The 12,603-nt window shown below is 47.5% G+C and overlaps 1 protein-coding gene and 1 non-coding gene across 4 annotated transcripts in view; both read left to right on the top strand.

The window, feature by feature from the left end:
* Positions 1-556: 556 nt before the first annotated feature.
* LOC114817102 lies at positions 557-694 on the top strand. Its single transcript, XR_003764952.1, has one exon. It is a non-coding gene; the product is annotated as a small nucleolar RNA SNORA7 (small nucleolar RNA).
* Positions 695-6,295: 5,601 nt separating this feature from the next.
* HELZ (helicase with zinc finger) overlaps positions 6,296-12,603 on the top strand; it is a 115,592-nt gene continuing 109,284 nt past the window's right edge. For 2 of the 3 annotated variants that reach the window (XM_029079693.2, XM_029079694.2), the window contains exons 1-2: positions 6,296-6,376; positions 7,847-7,906. The gene's annotated coding sequence lies outside the window, so the exon portion shown is untranslated. Of the gene's footprint in view, positions 6,377-7,245; positions 7,273-7,846; positions 7,907-12,603 lie in introns of those variants that run through there. The other variant, XM_039914243.1, reaches the window with a different exon arrangement.

Here is a 12,603-nt window from a genome sequence, read left to right on the forward strand (position 1 = left end):
TGTCTGCCCTGTGTGACCTTGGGCAAGTCACTTAACTTTTCTGTGCCTCGTTAACCTCATCTGTAAAATGGGGATCACGACTGTGAGTTCCATGTGCGACAGGGACTGTGTATAACCCGATTTGCTTAACAAATACCAGTCCAAAAAAAAAAAAATCCATCCCAGGGTTTAGGACAGTGGCTGGTACAGAGTCAGTGCTATACAAATACCGTAACTATTATTATTATTTTGCTGTACTACCCCAGACCCTTAATACAATATCTGCCAGAGTAGGCACTCAAAAAATCCACTGAGTGATTGAGGCCAGGGTCCTAGCACCTCTCCTGAGCATTTCTTTGCCATAAAAGCCCTGTAGCCTTGGAGCACTTATTTCCATATCTTTTATACTCATGACTTCTCTGTACCTGGAATGTAGTTTAGTGTCAGTCTCCCCTCTTAGAATCTCTGCTTCTTAAGAGCAGGGATCAAGTTTAGTGACTCTACTGCACTCTTCTAAGCACTTAGGGATAGTAATAATAATTATGGTACTTGCTAAGCTCCCCCAAGGGCCCATGTGCCCCTCTCAGGGTCACACCTGGAGAGTTTCCAGTACTCTACCAGTCTTGACTGTGGGAGGGAGAGTAAAGCAGAAGCATATCCTTTCCATTCCTAGGTTGGGCAGTGGCTAACGAGTGGAAGGCGATCTGCTACAAGTCAAAACTTTCCTGTCCTGGGCAGCAGAGGCACGGGAGAGATTCGAGGGCGGAGACACGCGTTTACTGTGCGGAAGGAGGCGATGGTAAACCGCTTCTGTATTTTTACCAAGAAAACGCTATGGATCCACTACCAGAACGATTGCCGACAGAGATGGGGCATTCTGGGAGAGATGGAGTCCGTGGCGTCGCTACGGGTCGGAGACGACTCAAAGGCCTAAGACAAGACTGGTTAAGTGCTTACTATGTGTCAAGCACCTTTCTAAGTGCTGGGGTGGATACAGGACAATCAGGTTGGTCATAGTCCCTCTCCCACATAGGAGGTGGAGGTAGGATTTAATCCCCCTTTTACAGATAAGGAAACTAAGGCACAGAGAAGTGAAGTGACTTGCCCAAGCTAACATGACAGGGTCGGGAGGAGAACCCAGGTCCTCTGACTCCCAGGTTCATGCCCCTTCCACTAGGTCACGTTGTTTCTCAAAGGACTTTTTCATCCAACCCCCTGCCTCTGAGGATGGTGCTCCTCTAGCAGCCTACAAGGAAGGGTAGCTCTCTTGTTCCTAGAGCTCTGTCCTTTGTGGCTCTGACACCTCCCCAGGTTCTCCTCTCTGGATATATTCAAACGGCAGTGATTTTAAGTGCCTAAACTTTGGGGGTTTTGCAAGTTAGTCAAAAGATTTGCGGCATCTGCACCCCTTTCAGCAGCTCAGAGGAGGTCAATCATGGTGGAGGCCTTGCATCCATTTCCAGAAAGTGACTCTCCTGGGTTCCTGGACCATCCTTCCTGTCAGTCAATATAGGGCACTTACTGAACGCTTCTTGTGTGCAGAGCACTGTTCTAAGCACTTGGGAGAGTCCAAGAGTTAGCAGATGTTTTCCGTGCCCAGAAGGAGCATACAGTCCAGAGGCGGAGGATCCAACTGATGGGAAAGCACCATTGGAACCACAGCAGTGGCGTAACCTCGACAGGGTCCTCATGACTCTGGATTCTATCTGTGGGATCAAACAAATTACTTGGACTATTAAAAGCACACTGCAGGCAACACATTTTGTTTTGCAACACGCAGAGAGTAAGGGCTTTGTGCCAAAGACTTGGTTATAAATCTGGAATCCATTTAGAACCAAACAAACACGGCACTTTGTTAATCTTTGGACTACATTAGCCCCCTTGCCTCCAACCGGCAACAAGAGAGTTATTTTGCTCGAAATATTGAAACTGGAAACTCTGCCCCTGAATGAGAACTTTGCGTAAGACTTGTAGGCTGGGTTTTGCACTGTGCAGTATTCCCAAGTTGAATGGGTCACTTCTGCAGAAAGCAAAAAAGTCTGATTTGCAACTTTGGAGAGTTTTTTCACTTAATTAAGCAACCTAGTAGAATTCTTGGTGTCTTACACAATTAAAGTTGACATTAAACAACTCTTACATTTCAGTTCTGCACAGGAGAAACCTAAGGATAATTTTTTCCTCATTGATAATGAAGCACGATTTGTGATTAAACCATCCTTTGTTTTCTAAGAAGGCCTCAGGGGTGTGCTATTTCCAGGGAATTCTTCTTCAGGCAAAAAACCTAATCACTTTCCATGAGGTTGTTTCTTGGAGAACTGAGTCTTCACCAACAGGCCTAACTGTACACAATGATCTCGATTCCTCTCATACATCTCGCTGGCCCAATCGAGAGAAAAAAAAATCTCAATATCATGAACTATCCACTGGCCAGGAAAACTGATAGCTAAGAGTGAAACGTTTGGTCTTGGAGGCTGTGGGACATGGACACTGTATCATGGGCCCAGTTCTACAAATCATCCAGAAAACTGAGACCTAAAAATGCATTTTGGTTTGACTCCTGGGTTTTTCGCCCCCTAATCACCTAGTAGTATGTACCAAGCACCTACTATGTGCCGAGCATTATATTGAGCGCTTGGGTGAGTACAATAGAAGTAAAACCCTAGGCTAAGTCCTCTAGACTGAAAGCTCGTTGTGGGCTGGGAACCACCAACTCTGTTGTATTGTCCTATACCAAGCGCTTACTACAGTGCTCTGACCAAAGTAAGCACTCAATAAATACAACTGATTGATTAAAACACCCAGTCCCTTACCCCTGAGGCCTTACAGTTTAATGTGGAAATGAGGCAGACTTAAACGATCTACAAATAGTAGGAGCAGGAGGAAGCACAATGATATACACGGATACTGCTGATGACCATGCTGATGGGGAAAATAGACAGATGAGCCTTGGGTCTTTGAGTTCAGGGCTGAGATCCCGGTGAAGGAATTGTGAGCCTGTGCTAGTGGTTTGCACAGTGCCACTCACCCTCTCTGTTCCCCGCCAGTCACCTTCCCTCCAGGGCCCAGGGTGCGACGAGCGAGGAGACGAGCCAAGGTGCAGCACATTGCAAACTGCCTGCGGAGTCTTCTCAGTGTTAGGAGCCATTTACAGCCCAAGTGAGGTGCAGCATAGTGCCGATACTCTGCTGGGGTGACATAATCTGGGGCGGTAGCCTGACTATGTCAGTATGAAGTAGCTGAAAAATTGCCTGATTGTATATTTAAATATATCTATAACGGTAAATAGATTTATTACAGTATACCCAATACATTACACGTGTAATTATAAAATATACAAATTACACACATATACATATGTATATGCATACATCTGTGTGTGGGGGGTGTGTGTATACAGACATACGGTATATAATAATGTTGGTATTTGTTAAGCGCTTACTATTGCCAAGCATCGTTCTAAGCGCTGGGGTAGATACAGGGTAATCAGGTTGTCCCACGTGAGGCTCACAGTTAATCCCCATTTTACAGATGAGGTAACTGAGGCACAGAGAAGAATATATTGTGGATATAGATATACAAAATACAGCTATATATTTGTTATATAAATAGGTATCTATCTACATGTATATTCTGTATATTCCCTCTCTATATTCTGTACTAAGCCCTGGGGTAGATACAAGCCAATCAAATTGGACACAGTCCCTGGCCTCTTAGGGTTCAGGGTATAGGAAGAAGGGAAAACGACAATGAGACAATGAGAAGTTACATGACTTACCCAAGGTCACACAACCGGCTGTGGTGGGATTAGAACCCAGCTCCTGATTGCCAGGCTCACGCTCCTTCCAGTAGGCCACAGGTTGGTGGGTGAGGTTGACAGTCATCACTCCGTCACTCTATTTTCTGCCTCCCCCATCCTTCTACTTTCCCATCTCCCCCTCGCTTAGAACAGTGCTTCGCACATAGTAAGCACTTAACAAATGCCATCATTATTCCTTGCCTTTCCCCTCTCCCTCATAATTTCTGCCCCCCCTTTTCCCTTCCTACCTCAACTCCATCTCCCTCCAATTATCTGCTCCCCCATTCCTTCCCTTGTTCTACCTTTTGGGCTCCCCAGGCCTTTCGGGCCCTAGACTTGCATCGGCAGACCCTAAGGGAGTCGCCTAGGGCTATTTACTGAGCGGCTACAGGGAGGAGAACAAAGTACTAAGTGCCCGAAAGCCTACATTGGAAAGCAGGCTGGCGTAGTGACTAGAGCACGGGCCTGGAGTCAGAAGGTCCTGGGTTCTGATCCCACACTGCCACTTGTCTGCTGTGTGACCTTACCAAGTCATTTCACTTCTCTGGGCCTCAGTGACCTTATCTGGAAAATATGGGGAACGAGGCTGTGAGCCCCACGTGGGACAGGGACTGTATCCAACCTGATTTGCTTGTATCCACCCCCAGCGCTTAGTACAGTCCCTGGCATATAGTAAGCGCTTAACAAATACGGTCATTATAATGACAATGGCGATGTCCTTCCCAGGCCCAGAGCGGCTGGCGGACCTCCCGACCCTTTCTCTGGCCCCTGGCCAAATACCATAATAATAATTATTATTATTATCGTCTCGGAAGGGGGTTGGCAAAGCCCTGCCAACGCAGCCACGAGCGCAGCACCATGTGCAACACGCAGAAAGTTGGCACACCAAGAAGCTGACCCCCGGGCGCTGGCCTCCCAGGCCGCCCGTCTGCTTAACGTTCATCCTTACTGTGTGCACAGCATTAATAATAATAATATTGGTATTTAAGCGCTTACTATGTGCCGAGCACTGTTCTAAGCGCTGGGGTAGACACAGGGGAATCAGGTTGTCCCACGTGGGGCTCACAGTCTTCATCCCCACTTTACAGATGAGGGAACTGAGGGACAGAGAAGTTAAGTGACTTGCCCACAGTCACACAGCTGACAAGTGGCAGAGTGGCAGAGCACTGTGCGCAGTGCTTCGACTACTCGCCCGCCCGGGGCGGCAAGGACCGGTCTGCTGCTGCGTGTGGTGGTATGTGTGACTAATATTATTATTATGATTATTGTACTTGTTAAGCGCTTACTAATATGATGATTATTATGGCATTTGTTAGGCGCTCTTCTAAGCACTGGGTAGACAATAATAATAATGGGATGTGTAAGCATCAAGCACTGTTCTAAGCACTGGGGTAGATAATAATACTGGGATTTGTTGAGCGCCAAACACTGTTCTAAGCCCTGGGGTAGATAGTAATGATGGGATTTGTTGAGCGCCAAACACTGTTCTAAGCCCTGAGGTAGATAATAATGATGGGATTTGTTAAGCGCTTACTATGTGCCAAGCACTGTTCTAAGCACCGGGGTGGATTCAGGGTGATCAGGTTGTCCTACGTGGGGCTCACGGTTTGAATCTGCATTTTCCAGAGGAGGGAACTGAGGCCCAGAGAAGTGAAATGACTTGTCCAAGGTCACAGAGCTGGCAAGCGGCAGAACCGGGATTAGAACCCACGTCCTCTGTCTCGCAAGCCCGGGCTCTTTCCACGCGGGCTTTTAGAGAGTCTTTTGGACCGTGAGCCCGTTGTTGGGCAGGGATGGTCTCTCTCAGTTGCCTCATCTGTAAAATGGGGATTAACGGTGAGCCTCACGATGGACAACCTGATTATCCTGAATCTCCCCCAGCGCTTAGAACAGTGCTCTGCACCTAGTAAGCGCTTAACAAATACCAACATTTTTATCTGTTGCCGAATTGTACATTCCAAGCGCTTGGCACAGTGCTCCGCGCACAGTAAGCGCTCAATAAATACGATTGTATGAAGGAATGACCGAAGCCACAATGCATCTCTAATCAGGTTGTCCCACGCGAGGGCTCACACTCTCCATCCCCATTTCCCAGACGAGGGAACCGAGGCCCAGAGAGCTGAAATGACCTGCCTAAGGTCACGCAGCAGACAAGCGGCAGGGTCGGGATTGGAACCCACGTCCTCCGACTCGCCAGCCCGGGCTCTTGCCACTAATCCACCTGGCCTCTGTGGTGTCTGTGTGTGGGGGGGGGTCGAGGGAGGTGAGGAGGGAGGTGTAGGTGCCTTCAAAAATGCAAAAGAAATGGAAGCGCGGAGATTTCCACCGACTAGAGGGAGGGAGCGGGCTGGAAAAAACAACAACCGGGGCGGGCCTGGGCATGGCTCGCTGGCAAGTTTGATGTCGGGGGAGGAGAAGGAGGAGAAGGAGGAGGAGGAGGAGGAAGAAGGAGGAGGAGGAAGAGAAGAAGAAGGAGGAGGAGAAGAAGGAGGAGGAGCGGAGGCGGGAGGGAGTGACTTTAAAGGCTCTTTCTCTGTTTCCCAGCATGCTTTGTGGGGACGTTGACAAGTGGATCCAAGATGGCGTAGAAAGTAATGACAGGTAAGTCCTGACTTCCCCCTCAGGAACCCCCGGCCCCGCTCGGGGAGCCGCCCGCCCGGTCCGGGGGAACCCCCCTTCGCCGGCCCGTCGGGGTCCCGGCCCCCCGGAGCCGCGGGAGGAGCCGGTCCCGGGGCCCCCGGCGGCGCGGCCTGGCCGGCGGGGCCCCGAGAGGCCAGGCCCGGCCCGGCCAACGGGGCCGTTGACGGCGTCGCCCCTCACCGTCGGCCGCACGCCTTCCTCCTCCTCCTCTTCCCGTCGGCCGGCTTGGGCCGAAGGAGCGGGAGCCGTCGGCCTCGGCCCGGGGATGCGAGGCCTAGCGGTCCCCGCCGCCTCCATTGGGGAGGGGGCGGCCGAGTAGGTCAACTTGGTCGGTCCTGTCGCTCTCCCCCACCCCCCTCCCGGCCGGCCTCGGGGACCCGCGCCCCTTAGCCCTTCTCGTCCCACAAAAGACCCATTTCTCGGACGCCTCCCACCCCCCGAGGGAGAGGCCTCGGCGCCCGCCTCCGTGGGCTCCCCCTCCAACCCCGCCCAGGCGGCCAACCCCACCCCCGGGACACCGGGCGCCAACACGGCCGGGGACCTGCGCTTCGGGCGGAGATTTCAACCTCGGCAGAGAAGCGGAGGGGCCTCCTTTGAAGAGCACGGGCTTGCGAGGCAGAGGACGTGGGTTCTAATTCCGACCCCCCTCCCCCCAGCCTTCCTCCTTCCCCGTTCGTCCCCGGCCAAACTCTCGTGGCCAAAGAAAAGGCGGAATCCAAAAGAGCTCGGCGCCAGAAAGGCAACGGGGAGTGGAGGAGAGGAACTTGCTCTCCTATTTAATGAGCTCCTGATTCCAAACGGAGTTAGTTTCAGCCTCTCCAAAACCGAGGGCAGCCGTGTAAGAGGTGACCCTCGAGGTGAGCCTTGTGTTTTATGGAAGATGACTGTGGGAGCTGACTCAGTTGAACCATTCCTTGGGTGGGGTGGTTTTGAAAATAAATGGCTCTCATCAGTTGGTGAAACTCCAGAATGGTTCCGTTTCATTCTTGTAAAAAATTTTGTAACTTCAAGGACGACATATGTGTCCCTGCAGGTAGACCGTAAGATGTCTTTGGAATTTGCCCGGGATAATGGTAATAATAATGATAACAGTGGTATTTAAGCAAATACTCTATCAAGCACCATATTAAATGCCGGAGTAGATATAGAAAAACCAGGTCAGACACAGCCACACTATCCCTCAGTGGGGCTCCCAAGTCTGAAGGAGAGAACGAACGGGAATTTATTCCCCATTTTACCGCTGAGGAAACTAATTCATAGAGAAGTGACTCGCTCAAGGTCACACAGCAAGCAAATGGTGGAACTGGGTTTAGAACCCAGGTCTCCTGACTCCGAGTCCTCTGTTCTTGCCAAGAGGCCGTGCTGCCTCACTTATTATGGCTTATTTGTGCAAATTGTTAATAAAGATTCGCTTTTTAAAATTCTTTTTAGGAATCGGATGAACGCTCTAACGGCTTACTGATGAACTGCACTCTTGGTGAGATGTGTAAGGTGAGACTTCAATTTAAAAGTGGATATTTACACCTTTGCCCCATTAATATGCCTCATGGTATTAATGCCACTGTAAACAAGAAATGGAGTCTATTATCATCTCTGTCATAGCATTCTTGCATGGGAAAAAAGAATGATGTAGGAAACGGCCTGAGAGTAGGCTTGGTTTAATTGGTTATCTTATTTTTGTATATTTCCCCAGGCTAGCATATGTTGAGTTTGTGGCGAATGAGTGGTGTGGTTCTTGTGGGTGTGTTTTTCAGGTATCTTGCGAAGTGCAATGCGTCTAATGGAAAAAGCACGGGCAAGGGAAAGGGGAGATCTGGATTCTAGTTCGAAGTTGATGATTCACTGACTGAGTGATTTTAAATTAATCTTTTTGGATCTTTTTCCCCCTGTGGAAATGAGAATTTCACCGCTATTGGTGGAGCAAGTATTACCTCCCCGAGGCGGATATTGGGCAGGTAAAATGGAAGAACTTTGGGGTATTCTTTTAGGCGGGGTTGAGGAGGTGATCAGTTCCAAGATGAAGTGTTATTACAATAATTGTGACCCTTTGAGATGAAGGGTACAAGTTTATTTCCCTTCATGCATCATAATAATGAATAATTATGGCATTTTAAGCCCTTTTGTGTTCCAAGCACGGAACTAAGGGCTGGGGTAGTTAGAAGATAATGAGGCTATACACAGTCCCTGTCCCATATGAAGCTTTCAGTCTTGAGGATTTAATCCCCATTTTACAGATGAGGAAACTGAGGCTCAGAGAGATTAAGTAACTTGTCCAAACTCACACAAAGCGAGTGGTGGAACCAGGATTAGAAGCCAGGTAGTAATAATAATAATAATAATAATAATCGTGGTGTTTGATAAGCCTTTACTATGTGCCAGGCGCTGTACTAGGCACTGGGGTGGATATAAACAAATTGGGTTGGACACAGTCCCTGTCCCACAGGAGGCTCCCAATTTTAATTCTCGTTATACAGATGAGGTAATTGAGGCCCAGAGAAGTGAAGTGGCTTGCCCAAGGTCGCACAGCAGACCAGCGGCAGAAGAACCCAAGTTCTTCTGACTCCCAGGCCTGTGCTCTATCCACTAGGCCAGGCTGCTCTCACTCTCAGAAGGCTCATACTCTTCTCATTGGTCCAGGTTCTTGAGAATTTTTTTTGTAAATGTGTGTGAGCACTTACCTCTATATCTCTTGGTACATAAATGGAAGCTGAATTGTTTTTGTTCTGCTTTTTTTTGCTTTTCTCCTAACATGTCCATCCAACCATTTGTCTGGATCGAGCCCCTTGCTTTTAGGCAGCATAAATATGACATGATGTTTTTCTGGAGTTAAACACAGGAAGGATACTGTCCTTTTTATATGTGGAAGAGAAAACAGAGTAAGATCATGGGATTCTAATGTAAAAGTGCCCATGTGACTTAATTAAGAATGAAAATCACTTGTGCTGGTGGTGTGTATTAGATGAATTTTATTTTCCAGCTAAGAAAGGTGAGGCTTTTGAACAAGTTGCTGTGAATATGTGTGCCATGTTAACATAACTCTCAATTTCAACCCCTAGATTTTTTTGGTGAAATCACAAGGGCGGGGGTGGCTGTTTCATTTTCTGGGCTTCATTTGTGTTGGAACAACTCATCTATAGGTGTACAAAGTATTTTTCATCTTGAAAAATAACTTTTCTGGCTCTCTGTGGAAATAAGTAAACTCTGTTTGGGGATCGTATTCTCCACTGTTGCAGCAGAGCTGCCCTTAAAGTGAGGTCCAGTAGTTGGAACTTGAAACCCAAGGCATTCTCCAGTATTGGAATAAAGTTCATGGTTAGAGTGAAAGAGTCTGCCTTCGAGTTTCATGAAGGCATGTAGTTTGCGTAATATGGAGGCGACAGGCTATTTGTAGGTAAAGTTGTACAACTCTGGAGATGGTCACTGTTCAGTCTAAATCTTCTGTTCTTTCTGACAGATCACACCTGGCAATTAATAGCAAGAAACCCTTTTTTGCACCTTCTGGAATAACATTAGCAGAGTTAGTTTTTCCTTTTATTTTTGAAGATGATTGAAAAATTAGTGTGGAGGCACTAATACTCTCCAGGGGCTCACTGTATTCCTCACGATGAAATCATAACTGAGAACTTCACAATAAACTGAGAACTTCGCAAAGCCACAATAAAGCATGAGATCCCACATCTCTCTGTCAGGTTGGACTTGGCATGTGTTTATGAGAAGGACGGCCAAGAAGTATCAGTTTCAGCAGGAACCTCCATTCATTGTGATTTCACTACTGTGAAGCAGCCTGGCCTAGTGGAAAGAGCATAGGCTTAGGATTCAGAGGACTTGGGTTCTAATTCCGCCTCTGCTGTTTGACTGCTGTGTGTCCTTGGGCAGGTCACTTAAGGTGTCTAAGTTTCCTCATCTGTAAAATGGGGATTCAGTATGTTCTCCCATTTTCTTAGACTCTGAGTCTCATATGGGACAGAGACTTGGACTGACCTGATTATCTTTTCTCTCCCCCAGCACCTAGCCCAGTGTTTAGCATATAGTCAGTGCTAAACAAATTATTAGTATTATTGCAAACAAGGTTCCCAAAGGACTTAAAACTCTTTTTTGTTTTGTTTTTTGTTTTCGAGTGAGGCAAAACCACATTGAAGGTTTTGCAGTGACACCTATAGACTCGACCTGGGCTTTCTGGAAAAATCCCCATTTGCTATTTTACCTTTCTTGCCAAAATCTTCAAGCTCTGATAAAACCAAACTGACATCCGTGCCAGTTCTAGTGAAGTACGGAAGGGTAGCAGGGAGGATTTGGGGCCCAAGTATAGACTTTTTAATCAGAAGAGGAAGTTAGGGTGTCTTATTGAGTGCAGTGAGTACAGAAAAACATGGGGCGTGACCTGTCTGCTCCTGGGAGAGCAGTGGCCCAAGGTCAAGGCAGTGTTGGGGGGCAGGGGAGGGTTTTGGAAGGAATCACTTGCAGCATCTGGGGGAAAGGAAGGCAGATTGGAATGGCTCATCGAGCGGGGAAGCCGACAGTTGTGGGAATGGGCAGGGAAAAAAAAAGGAAAGCCAAAATTTGCGAGTACTTCTACCCTAATGCTAAAAGCTTAAATGATAAAATGGGTGAATTGGAATGCTTGGCAGCTAGCAAGGCCCTTGACATAATTGGCTTCCCTGTGACTCTCAATGGTGGGAAGAAAAATCAATGGGAAACAAGGCTGCCAGGCTGTAAGTGAATAGGAAAGTTTATCAGTCCTTAGGTGGCGATGTGGTTCTCACCGAGGGACAACATAAACAGTTTTGTAATCATTAGCATATCGTGGCGACCGTCATCTGGGTGCAGACTGGACCGTTTGGTTTTCTATTGGTCTGTTCCCTGTCAATCATATTGCACACTAACTGTGTGCAGAGCATTGTACTGTCCAGTACTGATGGGGTACTGGATGCCTTTGGTATGTTTATTTTAAACTTGTAGCCACCCACCGGTTTGGCTCATGTCATTACGTCCCACAGATTGGAATAATAATAATAAGGATGGTAGTATCTGTTAAGCAAAGCACCTACTCTGTGTAAAGCACTGTTCTAAGTGCCGGGGTAGATATAGGCTCATCAGTTTGGACACAGTCCCTGTCCCACGTGAGGCTCACAGTCTTCATCCCCACTTAATAGATGAGGTAGCTGAGGCCCAGAGGAGTGAAGTGACTTGCCCGAGGTCACAGGAGAGGCAAGTGGTAGCACTGCGATTGGAACCCGGGTCCTTGGGACTCCAAGGTCCGTGCTCTTTCTACTAGGCAATGCTGCTTCTCTTAAGTTCCACGTGGAAGTGGCATCCATATCTACAGGGACCTGGGAGGGAAAGGCAAGAGTTCTGGAATAAATCAGAGAGGAAGAGTCAGGGATCCTTCCTTCTTCCTGAAAAATGCTCTTGGTTTGGGTGAGCTCCAAGTACTTCTGCAAAATGGCACATTTGACCTCACATTACTCTGCAGCCTGCATCTCAGCTTCCTCCATTCTTGATTGCAGCCAGTGGCCACCCTAATAATGACATAGAAGATCTTGTCAACAGGAGACATACTATGAAATGCTTTTGGGTAGACATCACCAATTTAAACACAGATATAGTAAGTACTATAGACCACCCTACTAGGGTGAGGACAATCACCAGGAAATACTCCATTTGATAGAGGGAGGCTTCAGGTATCCCCACCTAGCGCGATTGAACAACTCATCAGAAAAAGAAGCAGAGACAAAGTTTTTGGCTAAGAAAAATGACTTTTTTTGGAACAACAAGTCATAGAACCAGTGAGGAAAAATCCTTTTAGAGGGTCAATTCCTTGAGGGCAGGGAACACATCTTGCGCTGCTTTGGTACTTCTCAAGTGCTTAACACAAAGCATTGCACTTTGGTGCTCAATAACTTAAATAACACTAACACTACCAATGCAGAATGATTTTATTCTGATTCGAGGACAGGATCCGGTGCAGGGGAACCACTCTACAACTTTGACCGCAGTTTGATAAAAATTGAACATTCTTTGTGGGGAGAGGAGATAAGATTCCCATAATACCCATATAAGGATAATCCATTTTAGAAAGGAAAGAAAAAAATTAGAAACCTTAGGTAGGAGCTCAAAGGAGAGACACAAATAAATCTGGGGATTTAATGAAAGTGTGGAGGCCGTTTCGAAAACCACCAAAAAGAAAC

Source organism: Ornithorhynchus anatinus, chromosome 15 (assembly GCF_004115215.2).
Source record: "Ornithorhynchus anatinus isolate Pmale09 chromosome 15, mOrnAna1.pri.v4, whole genome shotgun sequence".
NCBI lineage: Eukaryota > Metazoa > Chordata > Mammalia > Monotremata > Ornithorhynchidae > Ornithorhynchus > Ornithorhynchus anatinus.